Source organism: Miniopterus natalensis, chromosome 1 (genome assembly GCF_054644295.1).
Source record: "Miniopterus natalensis isolate mMinNat1 chromosome 1, mMinNat1.hap1, whole genome shotgun sequence".
In the NCBI taxonomy this organism is placed as follows: domain Eukaryota; kingdom Metazoa; phylum Chordata; class Mammalia; order Chiroptera; family Miniopteridae; genus Miniopterus; species Miniopterus natalensis.
Window position 1 is genome coordinate 154103766 of NC_142081.1, and position 21084 is coordinate 154124849.

Here is a 21084-nt window from a genome sequence, read left to right on the forward strand (position 1 = left end):
TCCCGCCGCCGGGAAGCGCCGCAGCCGCGGCCGCGCGCAGACTCCTTCCTCTCCCCCTCGCCCCTCCCCCCCGGGCCTCTCCGGGCTCTGACGTCACGCGCGCCCCTTCCCGTTGCCATAGCAACCCCAGTCCCCGAGCGCCCTGCGCGGCTCCTCGGCAGGTTCCACAATGGTACAGGCGGCGTCGCGCACAATGGGCCCGGGCGGTGGAAGAGCGTGATTCAGCAGCGAGCCGCTCCGCGTCTTCCTGAAAGCCGCCCTTCTCGCTCTCTAGTTTTATGGGGGGCGGGGGGCGCGTGTTATCCGCTCGCCGGCTCCTTTCCTTTTTTCCTTTTCACAATTTCCCCGTCCTTTCCTCGCCCCTCAGTCCCCCGGGGCTGGAGTGACTTTAGGGTTGGGCTTTCTGGGGATCACCTGCCCATCACGAGTTTGAGACGTTTCCCACCTGCGGGCACCCGCTCGCGGCGGCAGCGGGACTTGGCTAGTGGGAGCCAGTCGGGAGGCTGCCGGGGCAAGCTGCGGGCCGGGCGTCGGAGTTCGGAGGCGCGGCATGGTAGGTGCTCTCGGCTCGTCCTGGGCTCTAGCCGGGGTTTGGAAGGTGGGGTGATGTCTGCTCGTCGCTTTTGGTCGGCTGGGCGAACCGGGGTGGGAGGGGGCAGAGGTGGGGCGGACGGCGGATGGAGCGAGCTACCTGGGGCAGGAGACCACAGCCCTGGCTCCGCGCCCGGCACCTCTCCCCGGCTGGGGCGCTGGGAACCCCTCTGCTGGAAGTGAGGTGGGCAGGGGGCGGGGGAGCTTTCGTATTGTGACCAGGGGTTTTTAGAGCAGTGCAGAACTACAGGGGGGAGAGAAAAACAGAGAGAGAGAGTGAGAGAGAGAGAGAGAGGGAGAGAGACAGCTGTGCTTATTAGAAGTGCTGACCTCAGTCCCATACCCAAGAAATGCTGTGGGTACCTAAAACATTTAAAAATCATGTCTTTTAGTATACATTTATATTTACTTCCGGAGACATGTAACTTGAATATTTTGGGACATGTTGACATATTTTAGCTGAGAATGGTCTTTGTATATTTTAGTTGCAAAACTAATGGCATTACTGTTGCAGAAACACTCTAGGCTAAATTTGGGCTGGGGAGAGGAACACCGAACAGGGGTCAGGTTAGAGATAAGAGGAAACATTGGCACTGCAGTCATATAGGTAAGGCATCTCTTTAAGAAAGTGATCTCCTAGTCACAGCAGGCAGCATTTCTATTCTTTTTTTTTTTTTTTTTTTTTAATGGCATGGTTCCCAGGTATTCTGTGCTGGGATACTGTGTCCCCTAGAAATGTCAGAGCTCTTTGGGGAAAATAGATATATCATCAGAAATGAGCATGGCAATCTACTTATCAGAATTTATGTATTTGTGCCTGCAGCAAAATAAATGTGATTTATTGGAAAAACTTCAAGTAAACCAAGGTCAGAGATATCTCAAGAAAATTGTATATATATATATATATATATATATATATATATATATATATATATATTTCCCCCTCTACATTTAAATTTAGAGACCGAGTCTCTGCTTTAACCCCCTTAAAGACACAAGTTCCTGGGATACTGCAATTTAGCCACCGAGGAGGATGGCTTATCCCAAGGCAGCGAGCTCTGAAGCAATCACAAGGCTGTTTACACGGCTGTCTTTGCTGCAGAGCCGGACTGTGTGCAGGGCAGCCCTGCCTGCTGCGGGCTGTGGATGATAACTTTTATGAACGAACCCCAAAGAGGCAGGCTAAGTCATGTGGGACAGGCCACAGTTCAGAGGGAAGGAAAATGGGTACAAGTGCACCAGGCATTGCCAGTCCAGGGTCCGAGTTCTCCCTCTATCCCTGGCCTGCTGGCTGTCAGACCCTGGGAGACCTCACCAAATGATCAATGTGCTAAAAATGGTTGCAGGAATGACCACGTCTCTTAGAGAGGCTTCTGTTAATTTTCTGCCTTAGGCGAGCACGTATGTTGTAAATATAGACAGAGATGCTCATGAATGAGCTCACAAGCTCCTGACTCCACTTCGGAACCCTGATTTTAGGGGTCGGACAGTTCGGATGTAGCGGTTTTGCTGCCTCTGGTATGTATTCCCTTCTCTCCCTTCATCTCACACCTGTGATTCACAGAAAGTACTGGATTAGCTTATTTTACCACACAGAGCAAATTAGATTTTCTCGCTCCCACAGTGGGACTAGAAAATCAGATGACAAAGGTGATATGACCTCAAATATTAGAGACAATTCATGCCTCCTCATTTGCATGTCACTCCCTTCTGTTGTTGCAAAGTATCTTTAGTTTGATGGGTTCCTGGTGTTACAAAATCTTCGCAGTTTCGGTAGAAAGGTTCTTGATGATGAGGCAGTAGGAAATTATCTGTGGAGTGGAAAAATCAGCTGCCTCCAGCTTCCTGCTTGCTCGCCTGCCCCAGAACAGCATCTGGCCTTGGTGCTGGAGCAGTGCCTCTGCCGGGCTGGAAGGGGATGTTTATGAACAGATCCCAGAGGGGCTGAGTGTGTTTTTGCTGTCATTGTGTGCTATGTCTGCAGCTCTTAGGATTTAATAGTTTCGTAGCACATGCTTAATATTTTTCAAGGTTAGAATGAACTGAGAATTGATTGTGGATGCTACAAAATACAAGCATATTTTTAAATGACAGGAAATTTTGTAGGATTTTTTTGTTAGTGTATCCTATAGGAAAATCATAAGCAAAAGGAATCTGCCTTACCTAAGTCATGTGGAAAAGCCTCCCGTGTTTAAGGTAAAGCCTCCTATAATTAAGGGTTATTTTTTTAAAGCTTTATTGTGGCTTTATGTAAATGAATCTATTTCTTTGGAGAGATACTTAGTGTAAAAGCATTTTAAGACTGATGATAAAAGACAAATTGGGGGTTTTCTTGTTTGTTAAACATGGGGGCAGATGCTCGCCTTTCATGCCCTAGTTCTGGCTTCAAGTCACATTTGCAGCTAGAAGACTGCGTGGAATTGGTGTGTTCAAATAGGATGATTGCTTAGTTGCTTGTGAGAATAATGGACTCAAAGCAGGAGGGACTTCCTTCAATTAGAATAACAGAAGACAAATTGACAGTAAAATTTTTTTCTCCATTGCTCCTACTATATCCTATACAATCTCTTCTGAGCTTTTGGTTGGACATTGCAACACTTATGCAAAAACAGGCACAGAGGTCCAGTAATGGCACCAAAGTGGTTCAATCCTGTATTTGCTGCAGTCGGAGTGCTCCCTTCCTACCACCCGTGAATTTCTTACACCTTCCAAGGACTAGGACTTGTGAAAAAGTTAGGCCTAAAGACTACTGGGGGCGATGCTTATTGGTCAAGAAGAACTGAATCCATTTGTTTCTTTCACGTATTAGATAGACTTACTACATTACATAAATCTGAGATGAGACACTGGTGCCGATTCAGATAAAAAATCATTCTGCACATTGATTGCTTGAAAGAGAAGATACAATTTAGAATTGGAGCTTGGATTTCCAGAAATTTTTCTCTCTGTTCATGTTTTCATAGAAAAGTTGTAAGGTTTCAAATAAAGATTTTTCAGCTTGACTCCAGTGTGTCCTTATGAGAAAAATCAAGGCAAAGAGGGGGAACTGAGAACTCTGTGTGCTGTATGCATTAGGTGCTAACTCCCCCCCTCCTCCCATCTTTATTTAATGGAGGGGAGCTTTATTTCCTATTGTGAATCTTGGTGGAAGCTCTAAATGGAAACCTCAGGTGATATTGAAAACCTTTAAATAGAGACATTTTTGGCTTGAAAAGTGGACCTCAAATTTATATTTATTTTTGGTAAAAGATTGTTTAGTTGAATTGATGTTTTGGATTCCTAACAAGCTACTGTGGCCTTTCTTACTGCTCTTATCCCTGGTGGCTATGAGAGGCAAATCCCATAGCCTCCTGGGAATGGAAATTAGAGTTTTAAGTGGAAAAGGAAATGATGGAAGGCTCCTTAGGAGCATCCGAACCCCCAGTTGCTCTAAAACCTGATACGGTGTACAGGTGTAAAGTGAAGTCCCCTACGGGGCATCCAGACATTTGCAGAGTGACTTGCATAGTGATAAACAGGATTTTTGCTACACTGTGTGTGTGTGTGTGTATGTGTATGTGTATGTGTATGTAAGCATGTGTAGTAGAAAGCAGTAAAACAACAACCCAGCAATGACAGGAAAGTACTAGAAATTCATTTTAGTGACTTGTCTTCATAGAATTAAAACTGCCTTCTGGTTTTCAGATGTTAACGAGCCTGGGTGCTCCATGTGCTTCCTGAAAATGAATTTCTTAATGTAATGACCCCCTTCTCATACATTGAAAATAGGTTTTGAAAGCATTGGTAGTGAAGGAAAGCTCATAGTTTGTTTGGTCATGTTTCCTCAGGGTCTGTGCTGCCTCTGTCATGGCACCTATCACACAACACAGTCATTGCCTATTCCCGTGTTTCCTGTATTACCAACTAAATTATAATCTCTGTCAGGGACTAGTTGTGTCTGTTTGGCACATAGTAGGGGCAAAATACATATTCCTTGAATGAATGTCTCCCCTGTACAGAGCTCTTTGTTAAGGACTATGGGTGGCAGGGTTTGGGAAACTGTAACATAGTTTCTGACATTTGGGAGCTTATAGTCGTTTAGAGAAATGAGGTTAAATAAAAAAGATGGTATATAATGGTATATATTAATGATTTCACAATAACTGTAATAGTAATTTAGAGGAGAAAGAAATTCACTTCCTTTGACTTGGTGGTAGGTGACACTGGGGCCACATGGGGATGGCCTGGGGGCAGAAGGTGGTGGGGGAGGAATTCCTAATAGCAGTTGTAAGCCCCTGGCCGAGAAAGGGACTCTTATTTGGGGCAGAGAGGCTTGTTTCGGGTGTGGTGACCATACTTGCTAAACTAGGAAGCAAAACTTGTGATTGGTGATGGGGTAGAACATTGGAAACCGGCATAGTCCTGGACAGTCTGGTCCAATATAATGTTGAAAAGTAACAGTAATAGATTGAAGTTACAAACCTACTTCTGTAATTAGATCAGATTATGGAAAAACTACATACAGGCCTCTTTCCTACTTCAGACCAACTTTAATTTTATTTTATTTCACATACTTAAGTGGTTTTCAAACTTCTCTCAGTCCTTTTATCGGTAACTGTATAACCCATTGTTCTAATGAAATCTTATATGAAGAGCAAAATATGTAAACATGTAACAGTGGAGCTCTCCTAGTTGAAGCTTAGTAGGGTGCCTTGTATCAAAAAAGCAAATCCTTATCACAAAACCTAGTATCAGCCCTGGCTGGCGTGGCTCAGTTGGTTGGGCATTGTCCCGGGCACCGAAAGGCTGCCTGTTCTATTCCCAGTCAAGGGCACATGCCAGGGCTGCTGGCTCGATCCCTGGTTGGGGACATGTAAGAGGCGGCCAATTGATGTTTTGCTATGACATTCATATATTTTTTTCTCTCTCTCCCTTCCTCTCTCTCTAAAAAAGAAAAAAATATTAATAAAAAAAAAATCTTTAAAAACCCCTCAAAAACGAAATATCATGTCACCCAAAGTAGCAATGCTAATTGGGCTTACGTTCAGATTTTAAAATATCCAGCTACTCTGGTGTTGGTAAAACCAAAGTTCTTGTGCTTGTGATAACTTTACTGAGTGAACTACCTGAAGATGTTTTATTCCTTTCCCCTGTGTCACCCATCACAAATTCTCCTTCGTAGTCATTTGTTTTTCTCAATGCAGTTGAAATTCCCATTTAAATGTTAAAATCAAATCTGTCTGTGTTTTTGCTTTGGTTTTAGGCTAGTATGAGAAACACCAATGGCAGGATCATCTCAGATCTTCATTATGGCAACTCATGCAAGAAGCTGTTGAATTAGATCCATTTCCTATAGATGAGAAACCATAAAAGCAGTGGTGAGTTGCAAATTTGAAAATGTTCCTTAGCAGGAAACACGTGCTCTATAGAATCCATTTAAATATTGCATATGACTTAGTGTATGGATCTGAAGAAATACTGCTCTGAATAATGTCACTAGAGAAGTGAAAATTGGTAGGACAGAATGTTTAACTGATGGTGCGGTGCTATTAATACCACATATAGCAGCACGAGGTCTTGGGTGCACGGTGCATTGTATAACACCATGATGTCACCTCCCTGGATGATAAGAGCCTATGAAGATGGATGCAGTGAACAAGTCCATATGGTTGAGTAACAGTTGGGTAACAGTATTTTTCAGTGATTTTATTGTTTGCAACGTGAGTCTATATTTACCAGTTCATCCTCTCTAGTAGAAGAATTGGTTCTGAGTTAGATTTATGATGCTCAATTCCTTTCATATATATGTTTATGTGTATATATATTCCTATATATATACACACATGCACGTATATGTACATTCCTGTATAAATATATTGGAATATATATATGTGTATATATATATTTACATAACATTTAGATCTTTAGAAATAAGGGAAGAGAAATCATATTGCAGTTTTATAAAACTCAATTTATGGGCATTTTAGTGTACAAATCCTTTTGCTTGATAAAAACAATATTAAAAATAGATCCAGTTGCTCTGCTAGTTGGAATAATTTTTTAAAAATATTATAAAAATATCAGCATACACAGGCAAAATATACTTTTTAACCGAATACTTGATGCTTCATGGTTACAGAAGTCAATAATCAATAGACTCCAGCAGAGATGAACCAGTTATCTGTCAACTTACAGCTTTTAGAAATACAATATGACAGCGGTGCTTGTAAGACTCCAAAAGGCTCTGTTGTGAGCTAGTGATCAATAGCTCTCTTTCACTTGCTTAGCGGCTTGTATAACTCTGGGTAGGCAGGCTGCCCTATGAGTTAAGGCATAACCTATACCTTATTAAGGCATAACCTATACCTGCAGAAGACTGATGAAATTAACCCTCTGCTTATTTCGCATCATGATTTTCATTGCAATTAGGTTGAGAAGGCAGATATAATAGTCATAACTATTCTGTGCTTAATCAGCATGTATTAAATTGCTCATAGTCAACTGTTTTCAATCTAAAGTAAGGGCAGTTTTATATGGCTGGACTAAATAATTTGAGTTATGTATCTTTCCCAGTCATGTAGAAAACATATGCTGCCCCATCTTAAACATTTGTTCACTGAGCACACATTTATTGAGAATCTGTGCTGATCATCTTTATCTCTGGGATGGATGAAAGAGACAGCGCCTGCTTTGAAGGAGCTTTCAGTCTAAAGGTGCAGTACAGTTAAATGTGCCATCAGAAGGGAGCGGAATATTCTAGAGCGTGGTGCTTATACTGTGCTGTTAAGTGGGCGGCATCGGGTGCTAAGGGAAGTGCAGAGGGGGAGAGTGCAATACAGGTGGGGATTTGTCAAGGGAGCTTCCTGGAGGGAGTGGTACTTTGGCTGGTTAAGGACAATAGGAGGCTAGCCAGAGGAAGGGGAGCTGTGGGGACATTTTTCAAGGGTCCACAAGCTTGAGAGAGCACGACTGTTTGGGGGGACTACGTGTCACGCTGCTGGGGCATAAATGGGGGTGGTGGAGATGAAGAGGGATACAGAAGATATATAATAAAGGATCTCTTAGACAAAGCTAAGGAGTTTGGGTTTTATTCCAAAATGAAGAACTTTTGAAAGATTTTAAATAGGTGCCTGATCACATTTATTTTCTTAATTGTGAAATATGTCATGCACATAGAAAAGTGTATAAAAAGTACAGTTTAAGGAATAATTATAAAGCAAACATCACATAACCATCACTCATATTAAGCTATAGACTCCCAGTGAGTCTGTGTGCTCCTTTAAGATCACAGGCTTTTCCTTCCCCACTACAGGTAACCGCTAACCACTACCCTGCCTATTGTCACACTTGTTCCCTTACTTTTCTTTGTTGGCTTTCCATTTGTAATCATATAATATATATTCTGAATCACCTGATTTTGCTACACATTGCACAGTTCTTCTTCCGTGTTGATGCATGTAGTTTATTCATGCAAATTGTTAGATAATATTCTGTTTCATGAATATACTAAATTTAATTACCCATTCTACTGTTGATGGACATTTGGATTGTTTCAATATTACTTATACTAATATATATATTACCTGAGTTATATTGATATTTATTTAATAAATATATTTATAATAAATAAAATTATTATGTGTATATATATATATATATATACACACACACAATACTCTTTATACATACGTAAGTTATTGCTCTTAGATTCTAATACACATGTATAAGACCTTCTCTAGGATAAACAGCAAGGAAATGAACTGAATTTGGGGTATGTACACATTTAGTTTTTCTAAATAATACTAAAATATTTCCCCCAATTGGTTATATCAGCAATGTATGAGAAGCTCTGTGTCCTCATCAACACTTGATTTATAAGTTCTTAAATTTTGCTAATCAGGTGGATACATAATTGCACTTATGGAAGTTTTAATTTGCATTTTGTTGATTATTAATGAAGATCTTTTCATTTTTTATTGGCCATTTGACTTTTTTGTGAAGCGTCTGCTCAAGTCTTTATGAGATTTGTGTTTCAAAATAATAACTAACATTTATTGAGTTCTCACTGTGTAATAGGCACTGTGGTAAGCTCTTTGCAGCCATTTCATCTTCATATCATTTTTATGATTTATAGATAAGGAAACGCAGGTTTAAATAGGTTAAATAACTTGCCAGCAGCCACACAGCCAAGAAATAGTGGACTTAGCATTCAAGCCCAGGTCGTTCTGACTCCAGAGTTCTTCAATTTCTTGAATGGTGTATAGAAAGTGATTAGATTGGAGCCAGAGAGAACATTTTGGTGCTATTGCAGAAATCTAGTTAAAAAAGAATAAAGGCATAAACCAAAGACTCACCAGTAGGACATAAGTACAAAGCAACTGGACTCAGTAATGAATGTCGTGGGTGAAGAAGAGGGAGGATTTTTTAAAATCTCAAGTTTTAATACCTGTATGACTAAATATTAGTCATAGAATGCATATTTATATTCCGGGTATTGTGGTAAGTTTTAAGAATACATTCTATGATTCCATGATTTAATAAGAGATGAATTTAGTTCATAGGATCATAAAGTTTAGCATTTAAAGAGACCCACAATGTTTATTTGGGTCAACTCTTCACTGTTTTCAAATGTGGAAACTGATGCAAAAAGAAGTTAAGTGGCTTGTTCAAGATAACGTGCTGCTAAATTTCAGGTTAAGAATAGACACCAGGCTTGCAAAGAAATGACAACTTGCCTAATTTTTAAATTAATAAGTGAAAATACAATCAGCCTGCTTCATCTCCAACATTTCCCAAGTCATTTCCCTCTAAGCGAATCTATTATTACTGCCACAAGTTAGGCCCTCGTCATCATTGTTAGCAGGTTGCATAGCCTAGCATCCTATCTTCTTGCCCATGATTATACCACTGGAGTCACCAGATCTGATTTGCAGTTGTTACCATGTAACTGCCTTGCTTACTTTGATATGTTCCATCACCTATGAAATAAATTCTCCTTTCCTTAAATTGTAGCATATTCCCGTCTGTGCCAGTTTAGGAACTAATGATCTCTCCGGTTGCCTGGGCCGCCGCTGTGCCTGAGCCTCCGCACAGGCACTCGGCGTTCCTCACGTCGGTGATGCACTGCACGCTGTCTGTTCTGCCTCTTTCCACCCCGGCCGTCCTTTACTAAGCCAGGAGTCATCCCTTAAGACCTTCGCGGTTCAAAGGATGGTCCGGGGACCCACAGCATGGGCATCATCTGAGAGCTTGACACGTGACTCAGGATCTTTCAAACAAGATTCTCGGGTGATTTAAAGCTTGAGAGGTACTTTCGACTTCATCAGGTGTTTCCTTCCTTTAGAAGCCAGTCATTCATTTCTTCCTGGAGTCCTCACAGTAGCCTATGCACCGTAGCCACTGAGCTACCACAGCCTGGGGGTAATCTGAGCCAGATTTCATTATCTTGGACCTTTCCAGGCCTAGCACAGTGCGTCTATGTTTGTTGAATAATTGATGAAAGAAATGAGCGAGCGAGCGAGAGAGCAGGCGAGAGAGAGAGATAGAAAATAGAAGCAGAGGGAGGAAAAGGAAATCATGAGAAGAATAAAGTGCAGCCAAGGGGACTTTGCAGAGAAATAACTAGCCTATAAAAAAGGCACCCAAACTTGTATCTCTGCATAAATTTGGAAAGCAGCTGACAGAGGTGTCTACAATCTTACTTAACCAGATCGGGTAATAACTGTGAATACCTGTTTGCCAAATCCTTCAGAGTCCAGAGATCACCCTAATTTCTCATAAAACAGTTCAGTTTTATTATTTTTGTTGTTGATTAAATTTTGCCGAAATTAGTTTTACCTTCCTAAACGAAGTGTCCTACTGTCCTTTTAGCTTGTCAGAAACTGGAATATTGTGTTAAAGAGGATAGAGGATGCAGGTTTGTTTTGAAATTGTGCAGGAGACAGAAATAAGAGACCAGTGAGTAGAGAGTAGGTACCATACATAACAGAACTTTCTGATTATTAGAATCGTTTGAAAGTCTGTGTTTTTTGAAAAGTAGTGAACTTTCTAGCAGTGCAGGTATTTAACCATTTCATGGTTGACCAAATGATACTGCTTTACGTGGGAGATTGAACTAAATGACCTCTGAGGCCTAAGGTCCTAACGGATTAGGAGTCTATGGTTATTTAGAGAGGTTTGGGAAGAATGAGGGTTATAATAAAGATTGTAATAGTAACTATTGAGTGATTATTTTGTGCTACACACTGTTAAAAGCACTTTGTGTGCAATACTTAATTTAATTATCACGGAATTCCTATTGAGCATTCCTATCTTACACGTAACAAAACTGAAGCAAACTTGCGTCAGGTCATGCAACTAGTGGTGGTAGAGCCCGGGAGTCCAACTGGGGAGCACTTTCTTTTTTATCTCTAGGTTGTGTCCTCGGTATTAAAGGTGAAAGTTGGACCTGAATGGAGCCTTAAAATATTGATATGGTTTGAATTCCAGGTAAGGGTAAGAGCAGGGCTTCCAAGAAATGATAACAACATAGTCAAAATAGAAAGAGATAGAAATGAGCATAATAGGTTTGTGGAACAAAATACCTCACAGATGAGATGTATGAGAAAATATTTAGAAACTTGTCATTACAAGGCTGCTCTGTCTTGCTTCTCTGTGGCTTCAAGTTACCAAGATGGGAAACTAAGTTCTTAGGCCTATTTAACCTTAGTGAAACTAACATAAGTAGCTCTCACATTGTATAAAATTTTAAAGGCTTTTCACTGATTGGTGGAACTTCAGGCTATATTTCCTATGAAGATGGAGATGGGACTCTCACTGTTTGAGAGATCCCAAGTAATTGATGTCAGATCAGGAAAATAATAATGTTTTCCTTTAGAAGTTGGTGTTTTACTGGAGCTTATGTAAAAGATGAGTCAGTATAAATTTTAGCATATCTCAGATTCTTCATAAAGAAGTCTATATTTCAATAACCAGTATTAGAGAAACTCTTATTAAAATTAAAGTATGAGATCTTAATGAATATTTGGTTAACCTAAGAAACCTTTTCAGATTAGGGTTTATTGAAAAATTTAGTCTACAGTTTAGCAGCAATAATTACATATGATAATCTATTATTTATAGTGTAGATATCAGAAGTTATATATGCCAGGTGTTTTAAAGTTTTCTTTCCAGTTGTACTTTTGGAAGGTCTAGGTGGTTTGCTGGTGCTTTAAGTCCTGAAGGCTCATTTTCAGGCTCCTTTAAACTTGAGAGTGGATAACCTTGACAGAATTGTCTTTAGAAAGTCATTTATAAATGTTAAGAGTCAACACAATTGCAATTTAGTTTATTAAGCTTTAAAGAAATTACACCCTCTATCCCCCAAAAAAGATTGAATAAAATAAGTTAGGAGAAACTATGTGAAGTAGTGGGTGGGAAAGTATTAATTTAGGCTATATTTTAAAATCTTTTATGAGTTTCAGCCAAATATATTCTGTCATGTGTCTGTTGACTATCATCTTGCTAACCAGGGTTCAGGTCAGCAGTGTGGAACGTCACAGGCAATCAGATCTAAGGCATTGAATTTCTTTTCTTGCCTTGGTCCTGAGTATAGATGTCTGACTCTGTGTCATAATTTAAGGAGCCAAAATACACTCTGTTTCTGAACCCAATATAATGTGTGAAATACACTCTTTGCTTCTGAACCCAATATAATGTGTGAAATTCCCACAACTTATTTGGTTGAAGACTGTTTCTGTTAAAAAAGAAATGTTATGAGGTAAATTGGTTGGCTAGTTAATCTGATAAATTAACTTGAGTTAAGGTATAAATTAGTGAGAATGGATTTTGAATCATAGATAATATTCATACTTGGATAAATGTCTTAATGCATTAACATAGGAAGCTAAAAGAACAGGATACATAGGAAAGATTTTTATATGCGGAGGGATCAAGATAGGTCTGGGATGGAGTGCTTTGTTAAGGGTTTATCAGATTGTTTTAAAATGTTCATTGTACCTATAGTCTCTGGAAAAGGAAGAAACCCTGATGATATGAGTTAATATTCCCTTGGGCAAGTGTTAACCTAGCTGAGCTTCAGATGTGTGTGAGGGAGTTGTGATAGATGATGTTTAAATTTCTTTCTAATTGTGAAAATTATGTGGAATAAATGATACAGATGAAATGGAAGCATGGGATGGTACCCAAAAGACCAGGCCCAAGTGGAGTGCTCCGCTGAGGGTAGGCGTGGCCTGCGAGGGGACTTTGTGAGGACGCAGCTTCATGATGGATGGAAGGGAAGAACAGGCCAGCGGGAGGCTTGAAGGGTCGTGAAGACAGGTTTGCCAATGCTCAGTTTTGTTTTAATTGTCCTCCTTTATTTATTTTTAGTCTAATTCTACCCATCTCATTCTAAATCAAGAGACAAGATATTTTACGTATAGGAAGTCACTTGTAAATACTGAGACTTTTTTATGGGATGTCATTTATGCATAGGCAACCAAATTGACTACATCTATTTCCCAAATGTGTATCTTTCTTTATCTAAAAGTTGTCTCTGTTATTGAAGGACTGGTGTGCACAAATGTTTGTTCATTGATTTACTTATGAGAGGAATCTTTTAAAATTGCCTATAAAAATCATGGTTTCTAAGCTGTGCTGGGATTTACCAACATACCAGGTGAAACTATTGGCATTTGGATCACTTTAGATATTATCAATTCAACACATTTACATGAAGGTTAACAGGTATTTTCAATAGGCAGATTACCGTGGTAGAATCTCTGAGGAATAAATGAGGCACAGTTCTCCCTTTCTCCCTCCTTCCCTTTCTGCCTGCCTCCCTCCCCCCGCTCCCTCCCCGGCTGCCCCCTCTGTGCTAGGTGCTGCAGCAAAAAGAATAAATTCTATTTAGCCTCTGCTCTTAAGCAGCTCACTATCAAGCTAGAGGCCTTTGGGTGGGAAGGAAAGGGGAAAAACTTATAGATGTCATGTTCAGGGAACATTGCAATTACAAATGACTAGCTGTCTCCCAGGCATTCTCAGCTGGGGTTCCGCAGAAAGACACAAGTCTCTGTGTTCTAAGGCAGCAAGCAGTTCTCAGACTTTGTGGTCTCACAGTCTCTATGTGCTTGAGAATTATTGAGGAACCCAAAGAGCTTTTGTTTATGTGGGTTCTATCCATTGGTATTTACAATATTAGGAATTAAGATATAAATTTAAAATATTTATGTAATTCATTTAAGAATTAACAACAGAAAATACATTAGAAGTTAAGATAAAATAGTGTATCTTTTAATGAAAACTACTTTTTGCAAAATAATTTTGTTATAAAGTGGCATTGTTTTACATTTTTGCAAATCTGTTTAATGACTGATTTAATAGAAGACAGCTGAATTCTCTTATCTACTTATGCTTTCAATCTGTTGTTATATCACATGTCATTCAGCCCTTGGTAGACACTACACTGTATCTGAGAGGAAATGAGAATGAAAACAGCAAACTGTGCATTAATTTTATTTGGAATTAGTTTCGACATCAGTGACCACCCCTGGAAGGGTCTTGGGGGCCTTCAGGGGGTCTGTGTACTATACTTGAGAACCACTTCTGAAAAGCATCTGTTGTATTTAATGAATTAACATCTCTTTTATGTATCTAGAATGGTACTGCTTGTATACCATCCTTGGTAAAAACTGAGAAAATGGTGTGTTTTCTTATTCAGAGGGGGAATTCTAGATGAGAAAGGCTATAAGACTGTAACCTCCACGAAGGCAGAGATCTGTTTCTCATTAGTTGTTACAGGGCCTGACACAAGATTGACTCTGTGAATCTCAATGATAAAACATTCTAATACGACAAAATTACTTTCATAATTCACAATAGCCCTAGATAGAATATGATGAGAAACAAAGGTTAAACTGCTTTGTAGAGTTGAAGGGAGCAGCCATTTTCATCTGAAGTATTGGAAGGGATTTGTGGAAGAGAGCATTGGAGTAGACTTGTGGAGAGAATTTTGATATTGTTGGAGGTGAAAAGGTTACTTCTGGAAAAGGACACTGAATGAGCAAGGAGCAGAGTGGGTTTGGGGTTCAGAAGCTTGGGCCTGGGGGCCCTGGGCCAAAGGCAAAGGCACTCGGCGATGGGGCTGGGAACACAGCCAGAGCCTGGACGGAGGGAGGTCGCCAGTGTCTACGAAGGACTTGGGGTCTGTTTCTATGGACAGGGAAGAGCTGCAGCTGCCCAGGTTTTCTGAGCAGGTTTAAGAAGATGATTTTGGCAGCAGCGTTGAGAGCGGTTTGGAGAGGAGAGAATGGGGGGAGGAGGGGGTGAGAACCCAGCTTGAATCCGTGTGAACCGGCCGAGAGGGGTCCGGGGAGAGAAGGCCTCCGGGTTCAGGCAGTTCGTAGTAAGAAGTTGTGCGAGAGGGGCCTCAGCCAGTGGGGAGGGAGGGTCCGCATTCTCCATGCCCCCACTGCGGGCTCCCCGTGATGGGGCTGAGCAGTTGCACGCGGGATCTGGGGCTCTGCTTTCTCACGTGCCAGGCGTGGAGCTGGCCCGCCGCCTGCCTGTGTCGCAGGAGCCCACGAGGACCGACGGGCTCCTGACACGGGCGCTCTGTCCGTCTCAGCCTCGGTAAAGCAAATGCGAGTGTCGCCAGGTGCGCTGGCTCCGTGTCCAAGGCTGCTGTGCAGACAGGAAATACGGCCTGCAACGGTTGCCACTGTTAATAAGAGTAAGGCCATTACCCCAAAATGCCTGCACAGCAAACTTCTCTGTCAGTTCCAGAGTGGGAAGATGAAGCCGGGCATGGAAGTCCATTCCATCTTGTTTATTATGAATCTTGCTTTTTATGAACTAGTTTCCTGGTTAGTAGAGGAGTCTTTTGAAGGGTGTTTGCATTTCAGTGTCTCATTATTTCAACACTGTTCTGGTAAGGTTTTCCATCGCTATCAGGGACTTAATTATCCTGACTTTTCTCTATGCATATTGAGGTGGGACCACATTTGATATGTCCAGTGCTCACATCTGTGCTCTTGTTAATTATGGCTACTTCCATTAATTTAATACATAGCTGTATAGTATGGTGGTCAAGCATGTAAAATCCAGAATTAGACCATGTTGGTTTAAACCAAATTCTCTTCTTCCTATGAGATCCTGCTTAAGTCACATAATCTCTTAAGCTTCAGTTTTCTTATCTGTAAAGTGGTGCTAATAATAGTACTGATCTCATAAGGCTATTGTGAGGGTATCAATGCAAAGCACATAGTATTAAGTGCCCAGTAACTGCCAGATTTTGGTTTTGGTCACATTTATTACCATTATTGTTGCCATGTCTTCTTTCCTAATAAGGATCTTCTTAATTTATTATTTGTCTCCAATAGTTAATTTGTGACCACACAATTGATCATCAACAACCCTTTTTTAAACCTAGATTAACATTCTGAAGAATTCCCCAAATCTTAAATTTTATTCATTGTCTCTTTATGTATATTCCTATTGGGCTTTCTTTCACCTAGCAAATCAATTACATAATTCTGCTGTAAATATAAGGGATTCAATAACTTGTTCTGACCATCTGACTGGTATTATTTTCCACGGCACATTGCTATCCTCCCACACAATCTTTCTATAAAGAAATTTTGCTTACCACCTTCCTTATTGACCCTTGTATTTTACTTAATCTGTTCTCAGGATCTGCAATAGTATGCTTCTGACCTTGCTATCAATCATGTTTCTCTGGACTTCAAAGGCACCTTCCCATATTAGCTCAGATCCATTGAGATCTGTTTGGAACATACACCAAGCCCTTGGTATATAGTGTTGAGGCTCCATGGGTGGCTGGGGCTACAACTAAACCTGTGCTCTGCTCATCGAACCAAGGCTCATTTTTCCAATTTGCAGAAGTACACCAAGAGTTATTGGATTACTATAGTTCTGCTCAGTACCCAACCGGTTCTTATTCATTACTATGGATAAGGGATGCTAAGAAGTTCCTGTGAGTTTGGGCCAGATACATCATTGGCAGATTCTCCTCTTGTCATAGTTGCATGGACTGAATATTCATCCATTATCTCTTGCTGCATTGTCTAACTTCTATGGGACAGGAACCAAATGAAGGCAATAGGCTTGTTTCCTAAGAAAATCCATATTTGTTAATAGTGAATCTATTCAAATTGTAGAGGACAGAAGAAAATGACTGTTGAAAATAGCTGCTCTTAGAGGTGGGAAAATGATTGAGTAGTAAGGCAAATCAGGATATATTAGCATTTAATCAGTGCCTTCTTCCGTGATTCCAGTGTTGATTATCTGTCTTAATCCTTCCGGCTTAGAAATTGTTCAAATGACTATATCAGGAGGAAGTTTCCATTTTGAAAACTGTGATACTCAATCTAATGTTAGGTCACAGATTTAAATTTAGCACCTCGGCTTTGTCTACTTTCAATGTGAGGTACACTTATTTTACCAGTTTGCTAGTTGTGTGATCTTGGCCATGTTACCTGATGCCTGGTCTCTTGGTTTTCTCATCTGTAAAATGGGACCAATAAAAACAATGGTCTCATCAGAGTGGTGGTTGCCAGAGGGGAGAGGGGTGGGTGGACTTGGTGAAAGAGGTGAAAGGATTAAGAAGTACAAATTGGTAGTTACAGGGATGTAAAGTACAGCACAGGGAATATAGCCAGTGACATTAAGGTAACTGTGTATAGTGCCAGGTGGGTACTAGAAATATCGAGTACAGCACTTTGTAAAGTATATGATTGTATAATCACTATACTGCACACCTGAAACCAATACAAAATAATATTGAAAGTAAACTGTAATTGAAAAAAAACATTGGTCTCATAAGATAGCTTGAGAATTTGAATTTTCATAAGATATATAAGATATCAGAGATGTCAAGTTATTAGAACAGTGCTTGGCACAGAACAAAACTTCAGTACCTGTCAGCAGGTATGATCACCCAGCTGAAACAGCATGGTGGTTACGAGTTGGTTCTGGAATCTGGGCTGAGTCCTAACTTACTTACTGCTTAGGTAATCTTGGATTTCTCCATAACCTCTCTGAGCCTTTGTTTCTTTTTAATTAGGACAGTGATAGTATTTAATTCATAGGGTTTGTGTGAGAAATAAATGGAAATAACTTCACATGATTATCATTGAATATTAGCTACTATTTTTTAATCCTTATGACACACGTATTATGTAGTGATTATAATAGTAAATACTTATAGAGAATTTATTCTCAACCAGGTAATATCCCTGAGTATGTTACAAATATTATCTCATTTATTTTTCACAATACTTCACAGTGAGGTAGGTACTATTATTATGTGCCCATTTTGTAGATGAGCAAATTGCAGCAGAGAGAGGTTAAGTAACATGTTCAAGGTCCCACACTTAGTGAGTAGCAGAGCAGAACCTGTATACTTCTGAATTACATTTTACTGCCTCTTAAGAGGATAAAGAAAAAAGTTGAATGTAAGGTTTAGAGAATGAAATTAGACTGTTAGGCTAATGGTTGAGACTCTCACTCTGTCCAGCTCTCTTTCAAATCCTAAATCTATTCATACAGTTGGAAAATTCTGGTTAAAATGAAGATTTGTAAGTAGCTCTACAGGAGAAAAGGTGAGGCAGTGCTGTGAAAGGGGAACCTGAGGTCTCTGTGGTTGTGTATGCAAGTGAAGCCTCAGCCCTTCGCATCCAAGATGAGATCCTCCTGTCTTGGGGCTGAGGTGAGAGCAGGGTTTACAGAACACTTCTCATCTTATTTAGCTTCAGCCTCTCTCCTTTCCTGCTGCTTGCCTTAGTCACTGCATGACTCTGTCTGAGGCCCCAAGCAATTGCACACATTTGCTATTTATTTATTTTAATTTAAAAATGTTCTTTACTGTGCTTTATATTCCGTGTGGCCCTGGTGATAGCTGAGATGACTGTCCTGCACTGCAGCCTTGCTGTTCCACTCTGTGCAATAGAATAGGGCCTGCCCGGCAAAGCGTGGTGCCCAAGGGCGCCCGCCTCCAAGTCATTCAGATCAGATCAAATTTCCAATCTGATGTTGGGCAATTAGTTAACACTTTTAAGACTTAATTCTTTATCTATAAAATGGGCATGTAGTGCATATCCCATAGTTTCCGAGAGAACTGAGTATAAAACATTTTAATACGCTGTCTGGCTAGAGAAGAGAGTTACATTTTATTATTGTTATTTGAACACTAAAAACTTTGAAAAAGATTGGTTTGCTTTGGATCATTACCAAACAGTTTCATTATTGAAATAAGAAAAAGAACTTAGTTGTTATCATGGCAAATACCCTGAGGTACTTTTCAGAAAAATAAAAAAGTAATTTCATTTTCTTCCTCATTAGCATGTATGCTCCTGGGTGACCCCGACTAGGATTGGGAAGAGCAAGCTGTGGAAAGGGTATAGCTGGGGACTGTAGGAAAAAATGAGTCTATAAAATAGTACTCTACTGTTTGTTTATAAAAGTGAAATAATGTGTGTGAGCCTGCTTTGCAGATCCTCCATTTCTCTGCAAATATAAGATTAAAAAAGCCAATTTCCATAGGCATCCTGAGAAGAAGAGTTTGGAGAAGGAAGGAGAGGAGAAGAGAAGGCCTTGCATTACATATTAAAGAAAGCATGGATTGGATTAATAGAAATGAAATTTGAGCAATTGGACTGTGGGCAAAGGCAGATAGATAGATATTAGGAAAGCATATACAGTAAGGATAAAATGACCAGTTTAGTAATAATGGAATATTTGGGCAAATCAATGGGAGCTTGAATGCTGGTAGGGGATTCTTTTTTTTTTTTTTAACTTTATTTTTGTTGTTAAGACTATTTCAGATGTCCCCCATTTTCTCCTGCTTTGCCCACCTCCACCCAGTCCCCACCCCTCACCCCCTCTGGCCTGTCCCACACTGTTGGTTGTGCTCGTGGGCTGTGCATATATGTTCTTTGGCTATCCTGCTTTTTCTAGTTCTTTGAGGTAGAGGGTTAGATTGTTTATTTGAGGTTTTTCTTGCTTCTTGAAGTAGGCCTGTAGTGCTATGAACTTCCCTCTCAGGACTGCTTTCACTGTGTCCCATAGATTTGGGGTTGTTGTGTGATCATTTTCATTTGTTTCAGGTAACTTTTGATTTCTTCTTTGATCTCATTTTTAACCCATTAATTGTTTAATAGCATGCTATTTAGCCTCCATGTGTTTAAATTTTTTCCAGTTTTTTTAATTGTAGTTGATGTCTAGTTTCATACCATTGTGGTCAGAGAAGATACTTGATATGATTTTAATTTTCTTGAATTTATTAAGACTTATTTTGTGTCCTAACATGTGGCCTTTCTTTGGGAATGTTCCATGTGCACTTGAGAGGAATGTATATTCTGCAGCTTTGGGATGGAATGTTCTGTAAATGTCAATTAAATCCATCTGTTCTAGTGTGCCGTTTAAGGCTGTTGTTGCCTTGTTGATATTTTGTCTGATGATCTCTCCATTGATGACAGTAGGGTGTTAAAATCCCCTACTATGACTATATTGCTGTCAGTCTCTCCCTTAATGTCAACCAAGATTTTTGTTACTTATTTGGGTGCTTCTATTTGGGTGCATATGTGTTTACAAGGGTTATATCCTCTTGTTGGATCGATCCCTTTAGTATTATGTAGTGACCTTCTTTGTCTCTTGATATGGCATTTGTTTTGAAGTCTGTTTTGTTAAATATAAGTATTACTACCCCAGCTTTTTTTTTGTTTCCATTTGCATGGAATGTTTTTTTCCATCCCTTCACTTACAGTCTGTGTGAATCTTTTGTTCTGAGGTGGGTCTCTTACAGACAGCATATATTTAGGTCCTATTTTTTTACTCCATTCAGCTATCCTATGTCTTCTGATTGGAGCATTTAACCTGTTTACATTTAAGGTTATTATTGATAGGTACTTATTTATTGCTATTTTATTCTTTATACCTATGTTTCTCTCTTTCTCGATTTCTTGTTTTCTTTCTTCATTTTAAAGCAGGCCCTTTAGCATTTCTTGCAATACTGGCTCGGTGGTAATGAACTCTTTTAGCTTATTTTTGTCTGGGAAGCTCTTTATTTTGCTTTCAATTTTAAATGATAGCCTTGCAGGATAGTGAGAAAATCTTTTGAATCTAGTTTGATTTCTTTTGACTAATTTCCAGTTTAGGATGGCATCTCTGACATGGGAGTAATAGGATGTATTATCAATTGGAGAGAGAGGGGAGAGAAGGTGATGGAAGAAGGAGAGTGTGAGAAAGGGAGCAAGAAGATAAAAAGCACAAATATTTTAAAAACCAACTTATTTTTAGCCTCTCATTTCTACCTATAGCAACATTATCTGGTGGTCATTTATTACCTTATACTCTAAAGCAGGATCATTATGGACAGATTTTAAATTTTAAAAATCATTTTTCACAGTGTTTATATGCCAATGTCTTATACATGCTTGATACAAATGGCATTTATTTTACCTTTAAGCTTCTAAGAGCTTTATGGTCTTGAATTTTAATGCAGTTAAATGCCTAACA

At 39.9% G+C, this 21084-nt stretch overlaps 1 protein-coding gene across 2 annotated transcripts in view; it reads left to right on the forward strand.

Moving 5' to 3' along the window:
- The first annotated feature begins 1519 nt into the window (after nucleotides 1-1519).
- The window catches only part of MAPK10 (mitogen-activated protein kinase 10), a 248796-nt gene continuing 229231 nt past the window's right edge, over nucleotides 1520-21084 (forward strand). For both annotated transcript variants that reach the window (XM_087826697.1, XM_087826692.1), the window contains exons 1-2: nucleotides 1520-2109; nucleotides 5834-5948. The gene's annotated coding sequence lies outside the window, so the exon portion shown is untranslated. The remainder of the gene's footprint in view (nucleotides 2110-5833; nucleotides 5949-21084) is intronic.